Below are 17,580 nucleotides of genomic sequence, written 5' to 3'. Positions count from 1 at the left end.
CTGTCAAGAGAAAATAAAGAAACCATAGCGACCGATTAGCAGCATCTCCTAAATCAGTCCAATGAGAAATAGGTTTGGAGCATCCACCTGGGAGGGCAGCTGAAATCTCCAAGGCCATAAGCACAGATTCTGTTTCAACGTGCTGTGAGAAGCAGAGCTGTGATTAAAGTGCCCACCTCAGCCGTGGCTGCCCTTCCAGTGCCCTCCCCGGCCCTCATCTCTTAGGGACCAGACAGAAAGACTGGACCTTTGACGTGGTCCCGCAGAGAGGCCAGCCTCCACGCCATTCTCTTGTTTCCTGTCGAGGTAGCCCCAGGAAGTAGGCGGTATTCGTCTCTCCTATCACAGGTGAGGAAAGGGCGGCCCAGTCCCAACGGCTTGCTCATGGCCACGGAGCTGGTCCGTGACGGAGGGATGGAGCTGGGGCTCACGCTCAGGTTGGCCTCGTCCGCACAACTGTGCCTTGTCCATCGTGACCACATTTGAGGCTCTCCAGCCAGACACAGACGGAGACCTGAAGCACTTCCCTCGGTGGCCCACCTTTGACGTCCTGTGTCCCTTCAGCAGCCTCTGTGACACCAGCTGGGCCACTGGGCTCCTATCCCTCTTGACCTCTAGATACTAGTTTGGTTAAATAATCCTCGATTTACCTCTCACGGACATTGTGTCACTGCGACCTGATCAGAATTCTTTGAGGTCAGGCCCACCGGCTGCAGAGGTGGGGTGTAGCTGCAAGTGGCAGAACCTGGGGTTGGGTGACTTAGCCAGCGGGTTAGGGCAACGGGTGTTCCTGGCCGTGAGCAACTCCTAAGATCAAACATGGGTAATTACGCAAAAGAGGTGTGCTTACTTATTTGCTTTAGGATTGCATTTCACGAATGACATTTGTTTAGTGCCCATGGTTTACAAACTGCTCCCACATACATGGTAACCTCGTGTCACGGACTGTATAAAGGGACTGTCTGGCTCCTATTCTAGGGGGTTCTTTACATCAACAGGGCTTTGAAACCAGGGAGCAAGGCTTCTGAAATATTTACATTGGATTTGATTTTTAATAACTCTATTTACTTATCATAAATATGACTTGTAGTAATATGAGATCCAAGACACAAATATTACTAGAGTATTATTGGGTTGGCCAAAAAGTTCATTCGGGTTTTTCCAGCCCAATACTTCTACTCCCTTCTGTTATGTTAAGTTCACATCTTGGTTAAGAGCTTGTCAGGGTTCAACTATAGCATTCCTGTTAGAGGCAGAGGGAGCCAGGAGACTCCCAATCTCCAGAACTTCAGTAAAGTCTCAAAGATAGATAGATAAATACATAAATAAATAAAAAAACAAAATTTCCCCCTTTCCTTAGAATTTTCTCAGTGTTCCGCTAATCAGATACTGTTAGCTTTATTCTGCATTCATTCATTCACTGAATGTGTTTCAGGCCCTGTGCTAGGAGCACGATTAAAAGACTGTCCTGTTCTGGGGCACTCCCAGTCCAATGGTGGTTCAGGGGCCCTGGCAGATACATAACACATAACAGACCTCTACAATGTGATAGGGAAAGTGTAAGGACAATGGAAGGCAGAAGCAGGTCTGGAAGCACAGAGTAAGGACAACTAATCCATGCTGGGCATATCAGGGAAGTCTTCCTGGAGGAGGTGACATCTGAGTTGGCCGAGAGAAGTGGAGGAAAGAAATCCAGGCAGCAGAGAGAGGCTCAGGCACGAGAGCATTGTGTACTCAGAGAAGGGGCTGTTTGGTGAGACGGCCCTTAAGTAGCACAGTAAGAATGGGAACAGCTGAGCTTTAACCCTCAGCCAGGAGTCTTGTATGTGAGCTGCTGGGAGATTTTAAGCAGGGAAAACATTCTCATATTACCCCTTACTTCTTCCAGGTATGAACCACAGTTTATTTTTATCTTTTGACATCTTTATTGGAGTATAATTGCTTTACAATGGTGTGTTAGTTTCTGCTTTATAACAACACAGTTGTTATTAAACAACTACTGGGAATTCCCTGGCCGTCCAGTGGTTAGGACACGGTGCTTTCACTGCCATGGCCCAGGTTCGATCCCTGGTCCAGGAACTAAGATCCTGCAAGCTGTGCAGCGCAGCAAAAATAAACAAAAACAAAAACAAAAAACCTACTGATATAGTTTGATGTTTAGCATTTCCTCCGAGCAAATATTAATATAATCTCTAAGAAAGCAGAGACTAAGATGTCTTTTTGTTCCACCCTATAATTCTCTAGACCTAGAAGAGGTCCTGGTTATAGTGGATGGTTAGAAAATGGGGGGAAGGTAGGGAGGGAGAGAAAGGCAGTGACCAGATCTGTTGTGCACTGGAGAAAAATCATTCTGGCAGCAAATAGAGGAGAGATGGCAGAGAGGTGAGACTTGGGGTTGGGAGGGACTGATTAGAATACTATTGTCATAATTCAGGTGAAAAGTGCAAACTGTCTACAGGAACGGCAGAGGCAGAGGCGGGAGGGAGGGGACGTAGAGAGGAGAAAAGCCCAGGAGGTAAGGTCTACGTGACCTGGTGCCCAGGTGGGCAAGTAAAGAGAAGTAGAGAGTCACCTGGAGGGGTTTTGACGCCTGGGCCCGGCAATCAGTCTCAGTGAATTGGTCTGGGTGGTGTAGGAGACGCGGGTAATTCCTAAAAGGACCCAGGTGACCCTCCCGTGCAGGCAGGATGGATAAGCACTGACCGAGTGAGGGGTTTATGAGGGCTCCGAGGGTTCCGGCTTTGGAAGAGAGAACACAGGAGGGAGAGCGAGTTTGGGAGAGTCGGGAGAGAGAAGCAGTTCAGAAGGTACTGAGTTGACTGAGTTTGAGGCATATGAATTAAGAAAGAAAGATGTCAGGTGGTTCTTGTTTGTTGCTTAAAGAGTGAAGGTGAGGATAAACAATTGGACATTTTGGTTGGGAGTTGCTTCATAATTAGGATGGTTTTGTGCAATGGGGGTCAGAGAGGGCTCTTTGGAAACTGTCTGAGGAAGTCTGTGTTCTGGCTGAGCACCACGTGGTGAGAGACGTGAACATGAGCTTGCAGAAAATCACAGAGCGAGCCGTGTAACTGGGTTTCCACCCTTGTTTTTACCTTCTCTGCTTCCAAGTTTCTTCTCTGCACAGCTGAACAATGCACCAACTTTGTTTCATAGCAAATTTCTTATGGTCTCTGGCAGTGCCGATGCAGCCTTCATATTCCATTTGTTCCTTGGATAATGAGCTTAGCCTCAGAGCCAAAGGAAAAAGCCCCAGTGCTTGTTAAATCTACTGGCACGGGCTGTTGGCTCCCCACAACCTCCATCAGACGTTGCGCTAAAATCATCCAGCTCGGTCAGGCCGTTTGCATCTAGGCAAATGGCCCTTGGTGACTAATAGAAATCCAACTTTATATTGATGAGGAAGGGCCTTGATAAGCAGCATTAATTTTGTCTGCACAGTGGAATGGAGCTCATCTCTACTTCCTTCTGGGGAGCCTGGTTTATGCTTCCCCCAGACAGCACTTCCCCGGGGCTCCCAGACATTGCATTCACCAGGTGTAATTAATCTCAGAGGCTCCCTGGTCCGGCTTTTGCACACGGCACACAACCTGCCTTATTTTTTCCCAGCCTCCCAGCTCAGAGAGAATTGTGATGATGGGGCAACCTGAATTCTAATAGCGCTTCAAGTAGTCATTTGGGCTTGATGCATGTGGCCTGGTGCAGACAGAACCGTAACAGCTGGGAGGACTCTGTCCGGCTTTTCCTCCCCCCAGGGGTCTGGGAATTAAGGCTGTTATTGTCCAGTTGGAGTCCTGGGAATTGGGTTGTTGTTGCCAAAGACAAAGGAATGCGTTTCCAGAATTATCACTTAGAAGAAGAGTGCACCGGAGAGAAACTCTAGATGCTTCCAGAAAGGTGGGCCGTGGGTATCTCGGCAGGGTAATCTAAATGTGAAACGTCTCTGCCAACTACTTGGAAGCATCTTGCAGTGGGTGGAAGACTCCTGGACACATCTCTACCTCGCATTCAGTCCATCTGGAAAGGCAGAAGGACCACTTTGCCTTCAGGATTTTACTGCACCCTTTGGGAAAAAAATCCCATAACCTTCCGGGGCTTCCAAGACACCCATTCAGTGAGGATGTGTGGTCTCAAGCTTCCAGAATATATTCAGTTCGATGCAAACAAAATTGTTGAGGACCTACCTGTGCCAGGAGGGAAGTGGGGGGTGAAGACGAGAAAGGATGCCCTTGGTCATGCAGCCACCGACTCGCCGACAGTCCTTGATCAAGCATTGGCTTCGTACCAGGCTTTTTTTGCCAGGAGGGATGCAAAAATGAAGGAGGGGGTCCCTGCCTGCCGGGAGCGCTTCTATTTGGGCAGATTGACATGGGCTACCATTAGAGCCACAGAGTGACGGACACTGTCCTGGGAGCTTTGATAGAGACACTAGAAAAAATGTAAAACAAACCCAGAAGACACTGGAATTGATTCTGAGTGTGGAAACCGGAGGAGGCTGGAGAGAGGCGGAATCAGGATTTCAACAAGGCATTTGACCACTTTCTCCTCTTGGTCTGGTCACCAGAGCAAGAGCTAACACGCCCACAGCATTGACCATGTTCCTGGAGTGGTTTCAAGAGCTTTACGTATATTCACTTTGTCCCCACAACAAGCCTTTGAAGTAGGTACTATTATTATCCCCATTTTATGGATGAGGAAACTGAGGCACCGAGAGGTTAAATGACTTCTCCAAGATGACCGCTAGTAAGTGGCAGAGTAGGATTTGGTCCCAGGCAGTCTGGCTCTAGACAACTCTGGTGCAGTTAGGTAGATCTCTTCTGGTTAAACAGCCCTACCCCAAAAGGGTATTTCTTTATGTTTTGTTTGGCTTAGTCAAAATAATTCATGTTGGAAAAGCAATGTGGCATTATAGAAAGTTTGGAGAAAAGAATAAAGGTTTCCCTTTGTGGCTGGCATGATGTTGGCATGAGGTGCAGAGTAACCCTTCTGTGTTACAATAGGCAGTCACAGCCTTGCACAACAGAATAATGCCATTTTGGTGTAGACCCCCCATAAGAATCATTGGTCCAGCCCGAAGCAATTTTAAACAACCGTCTTGGGGAGATAATACCGTCAACAAAGAAAATGAGGACTCGGGGCCCTCACCCCAAAGAGCAGCCCAGGGAGCTGCAACAATAGGTAGCCTTTCCCTGAGTTAAAGCCTAAAGCCAGCAGATGCAGGGTGCAGAGAATAACAAGGGGAGACCTAGGCCCAGAAGAAATCACCCGAAGAAAGAACCTGGGATAAAGGGCTGAGCTTGATGCCCAGATAAAGCATTTTCTACAGTTAAAGAATTTTCTTCAGTGTCCGTTTCCTGAACAGCTTGTGTGGTCCGTATGCAGAGACGGCACATACAGCTGTGCAGGTTGTCCACTGCACAAGGGCGCCCACCTGAGGGACAAGTGGGGACTAGAATCCAGTCTGCCTTCTACTCACCACACTATGTGCCCATGGGGCTGTATCTGTCCAGAGGGGACACCCTTCCCTAATTCACACAAAAGGCCCCTGTGGGCTAGCTGGGGCCCAAGACTTACGGAGAATGAAACACCCCCAGGACAGGACCAACAAAATGTGGGACATAAGAACAGGGCTGCATGTAGAAGAGAAAACACCTGTTTCACCACACTGGCTACAGTTGCCTTCAATTCTTTTGAAGGGAAAAAGCAGGAATTGCTAACAAAATTCACTCTGTTGTACTCTTTTTTTAAAATTTAATTAATTAATTTAGGCTGCGTTGGGTCTCTGTTGCTGCACGCGGGCTTTCTCTAGTTGCGGCGAGCGGGGGCTACACTTGCTTGCGGTGCTTGGGCTTCTTACTGCGGTGGCTTCTCTTGTTGTGGAGCACGGGCTCTAGGTGCGCAGACTTCAGTAGTTATGGCACGCGAGCTCAGTAATTGTGGCTCACGGGCTCTAGAGCGCAGGCTCAGTAGTTGTGGCGCACGGGCTCAGTTGCTCCGTGGCATGTAGGATCTTCCCGGACCAGGGCTCGAACCCATGTCCCCTGCATTGGCAGGTGGATTCTCAACCACTGAGCCACCAGGGAAGGCCCACTCTGTTATACTCTTGATGTGTGTACATATTCATACCCACATGCACAAACTCTTATGTTTCCTTTTGGAGTTTGGTTCAGTCATTCCCTACGAATCCCCCGAACGTGTTGTTACAGATAGCTCTCTGCACAGGGGGGTTCTTCTCCGTAGCTGGAGTCAAGGTTACGGTGTCCAGACTGGCTGAAACAAGCAGGCAGGCCTCTTTCAGAATTCTGCCTGCTGTGCTCCCAAATAATACAGTCAAATACAGTCAGCTGGGCCGGGCTGAGGAGTGGAAGCGGTGAGCGGACACAGCAGGACCCAAGGACCGCAACGCCAACTACCAGGCCCTCCCAGGCCACCTCCGCTTAGATCTGCCTCGGAAATGTCCGTCCTTCCTGCCCCTTCTCTCTTTCCGTCCCTCCCATCCACCATTTCCAGACTCCGTTTCCTCTCTCACCCACACCCCTCCTGAGACAGCCCCACACGGCTCCCCCAGGCCCGGCCACCACCTCCAGCTCAACTCCCAGCAGCGCCCAGAGGAAGTCTTTCCAGTGAGACTTCGGTCACGTCACTCCCCACTTAACACTTAACAGCGACCCACTCTCCACAGCAGAAAAGCACATATTCTCCCGCCCGGCATTGTAGAATAATAACACACTTACCAAGCACCATCTACGGGCTTTGACACAGATTAACATAGATGAACTTCTGAACCCTCACCACCGCTTCCCTGAAGCAGGTACTATTATGATCCCCACTTTATAGGTGAGGAAACGGAGGCCTGCTGAGTTGGGAACTCACATGCCCACTCATACAACGAATTAGGGCCAGATCCAAGTTCAAACCCGGCTCATGTGACCTCTCAGCCCACACTCAGGCACTCAAAAGGCGGTCCCAGACCATGGGTAGCAGCAGCAGCATTACCTGGGACCTCGTTAGAAATGCAGAAACTCAGACCCCACCCCAGACAGGCTGGACCAGGACGCGCAGTTAAACAAGTGTCCGGTGACCGCTTTGCCCTACTGCCCTGCACGGAGCCCGGGGCCTTCTTCCACCACCTGACCCAGTGCCCGCCAGCCCTTCCCACCTGCCGGCTCCAGCTCTGAGGCTCATCCCCACACGGCCCTGGAGCCGAGCCCTGCCTGTTGATCTCGGAACTCCATGCATCACTACTCACCAGCGCCAGGCAGCCTGATGGCTTTGTCTTTTTCCTTTGCCTTCCCACACTCCCCTCTTTGATATCTGGCCCTGTCCACGGTGAGGGTGAGGAGGGGTCTCCCAGCAGGGCCGGTGGGTGCCCTTTGTCAGTGGCAGCCCCCTGCCCTGGTGCCCGTGGGGGGCTGGCTGTGCTGTGGCAGGTGGCACAGAGGGCCCATCCTGGCCCTGGAACCTGCGGGCAGAGCACGGGGGGCAGTGGGTGAGAGAAAGAGCAAAGGCTCTGGTCAGGGTGATGCGGCTGGGCCCCCATCCCACCAGCATCCTCTGTGCTTAGTTTCCTCCTTATCGTCCAGGGATAATAACAGGCGACCCACAGGGCTGTCGTGAAGACGAGAGGAAGATGTATTGGGACAGTTGCCATTGGATGGAATTCTGGATGGTACGGATAGAAAGTCCACAAGAAATCATTAACAGGCAGGGAAATGGAGGCCCAGAGGCACGGTGTCCTGCGCAAGGTCACAGGGCCAGCTGTCAACAGAACCAAGACTACGTGTCCCTTCTCCCAATGTCCTGCCCGGGCCCCTCTCCACAGCTTCTGTGTTTTGCACAGGAAAATGGAATCAGGTGGTGCCCCAAGAGAAGATTATGTGGATTCCAAGGGCCAAAGTCCAGTGTAACTGTTGGCCCCAGGGGAGAGCCCAGCAAAGATGGTAAGTGGGTCGCCCCCATCAGCCACTGCTGGGTCCTGAACGTCCTCGGAGAACGGGCCAGAGGAGAGGGCGTCCTTCTCCAGCGGCTGGAGAAATGTAGTGAGAGGAGTTGTTGTCCAGAATCTCTGACACATTCCCTTCCCCTCCCTGGCCTCTGCTGAGACACAAACACAGACAGACAGACAGACACGCAAAGGTGATGAGGTGCAGGCACACAGACAGAGACTCCCCCCAGAGGACCCATGACACACAATTAGGCGTTGCCGGCAGCCCCCGAGTCCCACAGACCAGAGTCGGATGAGCTGTCAGTGTTTTCCACACCTGCGCCTATACGTGTGCACACGTATGCCTGTGCACACCCACGCACACCGTCACTCTGGCCTGTGGGGGGAGGCAGGAACACGAGTGAGCTCCGAGTCTTGGCCTGAGCGGGTGTGTGGGTGTCTCCCGACCCAAATGGGTGGCCAGTGGCAGGAGACAGGCCACGGGTTAGCCGAGCACAGTGGTCCCGCACGGGGGTGGTGAGTGTTGCCATGGTGATGAGAGCTGGACATGTCAGGCTGGGAGGCCAGCTCCGTGTGGGTGGTGGAACACCATAGGCCCAAGCACAGATCCATCGACTACAGGAGGGAGGGAGGGCGGGCGTCTGAGGGTCTGGGCTGGGAGGCAGACTCCTGGGGTCCAGTGGGGGTCTGAGGTGATCCGGGATGGCAGGACCAGCTGCCCGCGTGGCAGGCCTGGGCACGAAACGATGAGCTTGTTAGCTGGTCTCCGGCTGGCTGCACAAAGCCAGACCATGGGGCCTCTGTCCCTGCCTCAGGGCCATGCACCCCTGGCCCTCTTCCCTCACCAGCAGTTGTGCTGAGCCCACAGATGAGGCAAAGCCCACAGGGAGAGCAGAGCAGGTACCTGGCAGTGAGAGGTAATAACTGGCTTTGGGAAAACAGCCGTGCAGGGGGGACGTGGACAGACGGAAGTGGTCAGAGTCTGACAGGTCCCATATCCGTCCCCTGGGCCACCACTTGTGAGCTTGGGCGAAGTCACTTCACCTCTCTGATGGTCTCAAGGGCCAAGCGAGCTCTCAGTCCTCGGGCTGGACCCTCCACTGACCAGCCGGTGCCCCACATGCACACCAGGCGCTCTGCCCGTGCTTCCAGAAGGGGCCATCCACCCCGTATCTAGGTGGGGAAAGTGGGTTCCCGCCTGGCCGGAGAGTGGGTAGAGGCTGGCCTTGTCACCGGAGAGACCAGAGCTCGGATCCTGCCTCTGCCACTCTGCCACGTGTCTTTAGGAAAGCCACGGACCTCTCTGAGCTTCTACCACCAAGTGTCTTTCCATCCTTCCTCCCCACCCCCAGAGGCTCAACCGGGATCGCAGGGCAGTGGGTCCGGTGCTCGGCAGGGTCTGAGGTCGGACACCTTGTAATTCTCGGGCCTCTCAGCTTCTGCCAGGTGAGCCCAGTGAGGCCCCCTGACCCCAGGGCCCTGGGGGAGGGGGAGGTGTGGGCGCCCATGTCTGAGGGGAGGAGGGGCTTGCAGATGGCAGCGCAAAGCCAGAGCAGGGGGTGGGAGCCCTCTGCTTCCCCAACCTGGGCCGAGGTTTCCCGTCTGAGGATGGTGGGGCTGGACTCCCTAATACCGACAGCCTGGGGCCAGGGCTCCCCTTCATCACCCAGAGAGGGTGTGGGGCGAAGCTGGCATGGCGGCAAGCAGCTTCAAATAGGGCAGTTGTGAGAAACCCAGTGGAAACCCACAGAAGAAGGGCAGGGCTCTGGGCTCAGAGCCCTGCGGAGGCAGGAGGGGTGCAGGTTGTGGGAGGAGGGGCAGTGCCCACTGCACCCACTGGCATCTATTGGGATGTCTGTGGAAATGTTTGCTAGGGCAGACATGGAAACCCAATGTCTTCTCCGCCAAGCTGAGTCTCTTGGTGGGAGAACAATCTCAGGGATGCCAGGGATGGCAAACTTAGGGGTCTTCCCAGGGCCAGGCCATAAGGCAACCCGCAACCCTCCCCCACGGGCAAGGGAGTCACATCCCTTCAAACACTCACTCGCTCGTTCATTCAACAAACACCAGCCGGTCTACATCAGGCACCGTGCTGGGGTTGTGGAAATTCATCCAACACGGTACCTGAACTCAAGAAGGCCACAGTCTGGTGGGGAGACAAGCGTGTAAATGAGGACGATTCGGCGGGTAAGGGCTTTCACAGGGACGTGGGAGAATGCTGTGGAAGCACAGAGGGAGGATGGGAGGGCTTCCTGGAGGAGGTGACATTTTTGCTGTCCTGGGGCAGGGAGGGCACCCCAGGCAGAGGGAACAGCAAGTGCAAAGGCAGAGAGAACAGGCACGGCACCTGCAAGAAGAGTCATCTCGGGAGGTTCCTGAGGGCCTCACTCACACCCAAGGCGAGGCCGTGTGCTGCAGTAGTCAGTGCGGGAACCAGGCTGCCTGCCCTTGAACTCCAGCTGTGCCACTTCCAAGCTGGGTGATATCCGGCAAGGCACTTCTCTACTCGGTGCCCAATTTCCTCATCTGTAACCTGGAGATGGTAACATTATCCACCTTAGAGGGTTGTTGTAGGATAAATAAGTTGGATGTATAAACCACTGTGCAGGGCTGGCCCGTACTATTATTATTAATAATAGCTCTTCCCCTTCCCACCCACCTGAGCTGCTCAGGGAAGGTCTGATCGTGAAGGCCAAGGATACAGGATGAAGAGAGATGAAGGGAACAGACAGGCCTGCTCTGGCCGGTCTTGGGCTCCCCCCGGCAGGCTCCTCCAGCACCTGGGAAGCCCAGCCCCCTGCCGGCCCCTGGCCCATCCTACAGAAGAGAACGCCGAGGTCCTTGGAGGGTAAATGACTTGCCAGGACACTCAGCAAATTCGTGACAGTGTGCTGGTGGGGTTAATGTGCATGAAATGAAAGGCTGACCTGAATAAATAATTTATTTCTGGATTTTAATAATTTAAAAGCCTTCATTTCGTTGGTGTCTCATCAAAAATAGAAACTTTCTTCTTTTTCATTCTAGATTTTTTTTTTAAAGTAGCACACGGTAGCAGGAGCCAGAGCAAGGGCCTTTGAAGGGTTCTGTGGGAGCCGCCCCCCGGACAGGCCACAAACCCCGAGCATCCCCACCTGTCCTCAGATCTGCTGCATGAGGGGACAGGACCTGCTGGGAGAGCTGGGCCAGAGCCCCAGGGCCATGGGCGACATGGAGAGGGGGCGACGGCCAGATCCCCATCCCCCAAGTCCTCTCCTGCCTCGTGGGCACACGGGGGTCATGACACCTCCTCTTGGAGCTGTTGAGAGAATTCAGCAAGTCTGCGTCCTCGGTGGTTCTGTGTCCATGTCCAGACCTGACACACAGTGGGCCCACAACCTACAGAAATGTTTGTCCCTCTGGGACAGGCCTTAGAGAAAAGGCAGGAACCAGGTGGCTGAGAGGCACAGAGGGAGGGAGCACAGGGTGAGGGGAGGCCTACTCTCCTCCTGGGGGATCTCGGGGCTACTCGAGTCTCCACCTGTGCCCTAAAACTCGAGCATTCGGGGGCTCTCCCCGCCCCACGACAGCCCCCACCTTGTTCCTCTGTTACCTCACAAAGCACAGCTCCCCCAGGACCAGCGTCTTGCAGGGAAGCCAGCCAAGGTGATGTCTCAGAATACAGCCCTCCGCACAGGCCCAGGCAGCCTTGCAGAGGCTCTCAGCTACCGGCACTGTGCATTTTCCCTGCTCATCCAACGACCGTTCACGTCTGGTCCCCTCCCTGGAGCTCACCCAAAAGGGTACCCACAGCTCAAGGTCTCCTCCCAAACCAGAACCCACCCCCATCTGGCCCTGGCTCCTTCTGCCACCCGACAACCCAGAGCCCGTCCTTAGCATCTACATCTCCTAAGGGCTTCATGCCCTGAGCCTTTGTCTGGCCCTGAACCATCGCGCTGTTCAGAGCCTTAATCCCTCTGCTTGTTCCGCTGCTGGGACCTTGTCACAATAACCCCTAACACAGCAGCCCCCTGGGGACCTCAGCAGCCTTCAAAGTGCTTTCTATCAAATTAACCCCCCTGACCCCAAACAATCCTAGCAGGTGAATAGTATTTATTATTAAGTAACCTGCACGAGGCCACTAGGCTAGTAAGTGGCAAAACCAGGGCGGAAATCTAGGTCTGCGTCGCCACCTAGAACCCCGCACCCTTCCCCCCTCTCCCTGCCTCGTCTGTCCTGTTGGATCTGGACAGCCCGGGGAAGGGTGATTACCGCGCTTTGTAGGCAGGGAGGCCTAGCAAAGGGAAGTAATGAGCCCAGAGTTCTAGAACAAAGGCTTTGGCCTCCACGAGGGCTTGCTGTTTGTCCACCAGGGGCCAGAGTTGTGGTCCCCCTGCATCTACCCTGAGAATCCGCTGCTGGTACAGTCAGCCTGGCCCCAAGAAGTTGCTGTCCCCACCTGAGAACGGCCCCATGCCCAGCGCCAGCTAGGCTTAGCTTCTCTGGGTTAAAGAAATCTCTCCCGGAAATGAGGTCAGGTTGTAAGTTCACCCGAGCTTTCCTCCCTGGAATGGGCAGTGTGGGAACCGCAGGACGGCCCCAATGACGGGGCAGTTTAGAAGCCTCCAGTGTGGTGGCCCAAACGCGGATGTGGGGTTTAGATCAGAGGAGGGGAGTCATTTCTGGTGTATTCAGGGGGGCCCTTTGCCTCTTCCCTGGGGGTGGGCAGAGGGTGGCATGACAGGAGAACTCAAAAAGGGACACCCTGGCCAGGGACCCCAGCGGAATCAGAACATGACACCGTTCTGACTGCAGTCTCCGGCCTCGTGGCCGCAGAGGGATGAGCTGGGATTCCAGACCAGGACACGCCACTCACTGACTCAGCGACTTTGGGCCGACGACTTTCTCTCGCTCAAACCTCAGTTCCTTCATCTGAGAAAATGGAGATAATTGATCCCGCCCTGCCTCTTTCACGGGGTTATTGATGATCAAAGGAGGGGTCCAATGTGAAAAGATACCTCACCTGCAGCGAGATACACAGGAGAGTCAGCTTTGGGTGAGGTCACCGGCACCACAGGTGACAAAGGGCTGCAGTAACCATTTCGATTACAGATGGGGATGCTGAGGTCCAGGGCGGGGAAGGTGTTGTCCAGCAGGTAGGGAGAGTGTAACCAGGGCTCCCAGGCCGGCCGGCTGTCTGCCCAGGCCTGGCTAAGCTGACCCTTTTCCTGGGCCCAGGGGGAGCCCACTTTGCACGGCAGAGGTGCCCCTGAGCCCACAACCTGGGAGAAAGGCCCTTTCAGCGAGGTGTTTGGGGACATGTCTTGCTGTGAGTTGACTGACAAGGACAGGCCAGACTCAGCACCGATGTCCTAATGAGCGTGCCACCAGCAGGGATGGAGGATTGCTTCTAGCTCCCGAGAAGTCTGGCATGCTTTTGGCTGGATCTTGTAAGGCCTCCCTCCTCACCCCAGAGGCCGCTTCCACACTCCTATCCCCCAGGCCTTGGCCAAAGAAGTCTCCTCAGCTAGCTGTCCTTACCTACTCCCCTGCCTGGGGATGTCCCACCCACCCTCCATTGCCCACGGCCCCCTGCTCCAGGAAGCCTCCCTCGATTGCCCAGTGAGAACTAATTGTGCCCTTCTCTCCCTCCTCATGAAGCATGGAGCAGTATGAAAGGTTAGACCCAGCTCTGGAAACCTGGCTTCATCTCCCAGGTCACGACTTACTAATAATGAAACCGTGGGCAAGTCACTTGGCCTCTCTGGGCCTGCTTCCTTATCTATAAATGAAGGCTAATAACACCTATTCCCGGGGTTGCTGCAGGAGGGGGTTAGATTCATACATTGAAGAAACGCTTTCAAGCACCTCTTAAGTGCCAGGCTCGATTTTAGAAGTGTGGATGCAGTGGTGAATAAGACAAAGTCTTCATGGAATTAAAATTCTAGTGGGGGAGAAAGACAGCGAACAGATGAACAAAGGCATAAATAATAGCACAGCAGGATACGGGCATAGAGAGTCATCTACGGGGATGGGGTGCACTCTTTCAGACATGGTAGGCACTTAATAAATTGTGGATGGATGGATGGATAGATGGATGGATGGATGCATGTGTACATGCATGCTGGATCATGTCTCCCCCACTTTTCATAACCAACAGTGACCATGGTTGTGGCCCATTTCATCTCCAACTCAGAGCAGCTCCCAAAACCCCAAGGCTGACCAAGGAGGGACCAGGAGGGCCATGTGGATTAGAGGCAGGCCTGGCTTCCCTCCCACACCGCCTCCTTCTCTTGGTGCCATCTCAGAGCAGCCTCCACTTGCAGGGAGACTCGTGCACACGGAGGGCCAGGGAGGCCTGGCCGGCGGAGACGGCCACGCACGGCCCTGAAAAGAGCCACTAGAAACTGATAGCAAGAGTCCCAGACGCGGTGCCAACAGCTTTCCCTGTTTCCCTGACTGGGCCTCACAGCAACCTGGCACGCGGGGCCTCATCTCCTGGATTTGATGCCGAGAGGCTGGCTGAGGGGGAGAAGAATAAAGACCAGCTCATGGCACTGAGGGCCCTGCGGGCCAGCAGGCCTATCCAAGTCCCCGATCCAGGCTTCTCGTTTCTGTGGCCCTGCCACTAGCACCCTTCACCTGTCCCCCATAATCCCTGTCACCCAAATCCACAGGCCACTCTGCTTGTCTCCCATGTCCTCAGGCCTCCTGTCAACTCCAGTGGTTATGGATGCCAATGGGTGACTCCAGCTCGTGGCTTAAGACAAGGTGCAACCCCACCCCAGGTGCTTGTCTCTGGAGGGCTCTTCAGGGAGACCACAGCCCTGGGGGTGCTGCTCCAGCAGGTGGGCGTGAGCAGAGTGGGTGACGGGCCCTGGGTCACGAGCACCTCTCAGTTCCCCCTGAAGGTTGGGCTCTGCTCCCGCCTCAGCACTCGGGCACCTGGGGCACACGGGCGTCACACACTCCGCATTATTCCAGCTGCCTCCGGGATCTTCCCCACCTGCACGATCCCCATCTCAGCCACCTTAGAGGAAGGTAGAGGCCCCCCAGCGACACCTGTCTGAATAGAAAAGACAGAAACAAACAGCCTTTCCTCAATTCCCAGGAGAAGCCATGGGCCAGGGGTTGGCAGGAACTGTTCAGCAGAGCATATGAATCAGAGAATTTTAGAGTTGCCGGGTAAGAGGTTCTGTGAATCACCAGATCACACAACTGGAGAAACACGGGCATTTCACGTCGTGGGATCGAGGAATCATGAATTCTCAGAATCACTGAATCGGGGACTTCAGGAATCACTAAGATGAAGGATTTCAGGCTAAGAGAATGGCTGAGCCCGTCACAGCTCAGGGAAGAGGTGCCTCCTTCCTGGCTCTTCCGCAGACGTGTCCCCAGATCTCCAGTGGCCCCACCTGGCTTCCTGGCCCTTGCTGCCCCAGCCCCGTGACCTTCCCACTCAGAGCCACAGGGATCACTCCCAACCCGCCGCTCAGAAACTGCTCAGGCTCATTCTTGTCAATAGGATAAGTCCCCAGGCCTGAGCCTGGCTTCTGAGGCCCTTTGTGACACCTGACACACCCCATCCTATCTCCCCCTGCTCCCCCAGAGGGGCCAACAAACACACTTAGTGCGACATAAACAAAAACAGAAGACGCAGCCCTGAGCCATATCTACTGTTTATTTTGACCACAGCCACGCCGACCCAAGACGACTGGTCTTCTCATGGGGCGGTCAGGGCTCCCGGAGAGAGGGCACCACGAGGGCCATACGGAAGCCACTGGTTTCTCCAGGCTCGGCGCAGACACCTGGGCAGCTTTCCTCCTGCTGTGATCCATAGCCAAGCAGTCCCAGCACGTTCCCAGATTCAAGGAAGGGGATGCAGACTTCACTCCTCGATGGAAGAAATGCCAAAGGATGCCTGGCCACTGCTTCGGCACCACAGATGCAGGCTGCCCTGCGGACAGGACCTGACCTCCTGGCCGCTAGGGACTGAGCACTCTCGCCCTGGGACTCAGATGGGGGGATCTAGGCACCCAGGCAGCGCGTCACTACACACTGTCATGCTGGGAAATCCTCCAGTAATTCTGGTCCGTTTCCACTTGCTCCATCAGAGCCCACGGACATCACTGTAGATCTTAGGCCTCCGATAACTGATGCGAGAACTCTTGTCAAGGTCCCAATTCCCAGAAAGGGCTCGAGGAATCAGCCATTATTACTGTTGAAGCATTGCATGTATGAACCACCTCAGAGAAGCACACGGGATCCCAGAGTTCCGGGCAGGATTCTCCATCCATCAGGGCTCTTGGCTGCAAAAACAGAGATCAATTCTGACCGCCTGCAGCAAACAAGGGCTTTTGTTTTGGTTTTGCTTTTTGTTTTGTTGGTGTTACTTTTTGAAGGACGTTGCAGGCTCACAGAATAGATAGGAAGCTAAAAGGCAGAGGCAGAAATCACCCCCAGTGAGATCAGCCAAAGGCAGTGGTGACCACCTAGGCAGACCCGCTGCTGTCACACCACCTAGGCAGACCCGCTGCTGTCACACCACCTAGGCACACCTGCTGCCGTCAGACCACCTAGGCACACCTGCTGCTGTCACAGCCTGCATCTCCGGATCTGGGCCCCAGCACGGTTACCTCCACCACTGATGACACAGTCACGGTCTGGACCACAACACAAGCCCTGCAGCCAGGGGCAGAAGAGGGGTAACTCTGTCTCCCTGCTCCCATAGCAGGAGGCAGGCAGGAAGTGGGGACCACTCTACATGAAAGGGGGACTCATGACGGAAAGCCAAAACAGGACCTCTGTCTAGTACTGGAACCCAACTCAACTTCATGGAAATGGCTCCTCAGCTACTGGTTCTGGAAGAAAGAGCAGAATTTTTCCAGGACAAGCAGGGGGAAGGTGTTCTGAGCAGGACAGCCCTTGGATACTGGTGTGAGTGAGCCCCTCCAAACAGTCCAAATGAAGGGTTTGATGGGATCTGAAGTGTTACTTTGGAGTAACCTCAGCCCGACTCTCTGCACCCATCCCTCCCCTGTAGCACATCTTGTCTTAGCTCAGAGCAAGGCTGCCTGCAGGGGGGATGCTGCCTGAGTTGCATCCTGAAAGTCATGGAAAAGTCAACCACGCACATAAGGTCACTCTGGAGGGGGGGCGGGGAGGCAGTACAGCGAACAGGTGAGCGTTTTAGTAAAACGAGGAACCCAGCTGGTAACCTGGGTGACCAGGAGCAAGCGCCCGTCCTTGGTCCACAGCGGGGTCCACAGCGCTCCCCAGGGGTGCAGACCATGATGGCGGTTGGAAATCTACTTTCCTGCCTATTTTAATATGTGTCCCCCAGGAAGGGGTCTTTGTGGGTCGTCACATGTCCCCAACCACAGAAAGCATCCCTGCTGCCGGCAGATCAAAATGGGGTCCCTGTTTCAGGAGGAAGAAACGCTCCTCATCAGAGACAGGGAGTCAAGCCAGGGAGGATGGCGCACAGACGGACCTTGTTGAACTAACTCTCCTCCTGTAGCCTCCCCAGATGTTTTCGTTCCTTTTCCACAGTTCCCTTTCTTCATCCAACTTAGTATATAAGCACTTAGGTTCTGCCACATCTCTGGGCCTTCGTTTTCCTGTAGGGCCCCCATGTACAGGTAAAAATCTGCATGCTT

General features: G+C 54.2%; 1 long non-coding RNA gene across 5 annotated transcripts in view; it reads right to left on the bottom strand.

Annotated features, from left to right (window-relative positions):
* Positions 1-17,580, bottom strand: part of LOC111164478 (uncharacterized) — a 113,350-nt gene that overhangs the window by 43,263 nt on the left and 52,507 nt on the right. The window lies entirely within an intron of this gene.

This window comes from Delphinapterus leucas, chromosome 13 (assembly GCF_059928025.1).
Source record: "Delphinapterus leucas isolate spDelLeu-1000000601 "Yukka" chromosome 13, BTC_Dleu_Yukka2, whole genome shotgun sequence".
Lineage (NCBI taxonomy): Eukaryota > Metazoa > Chordata > Mammalia > Artiodactyla > Monodontidae > Delphinapterus > Delphinapterus leucas.
Note: the sequence above shows the minus strand (reverse complement) of the source record. Positions and strands in the feature narration are given on the sequence as shown.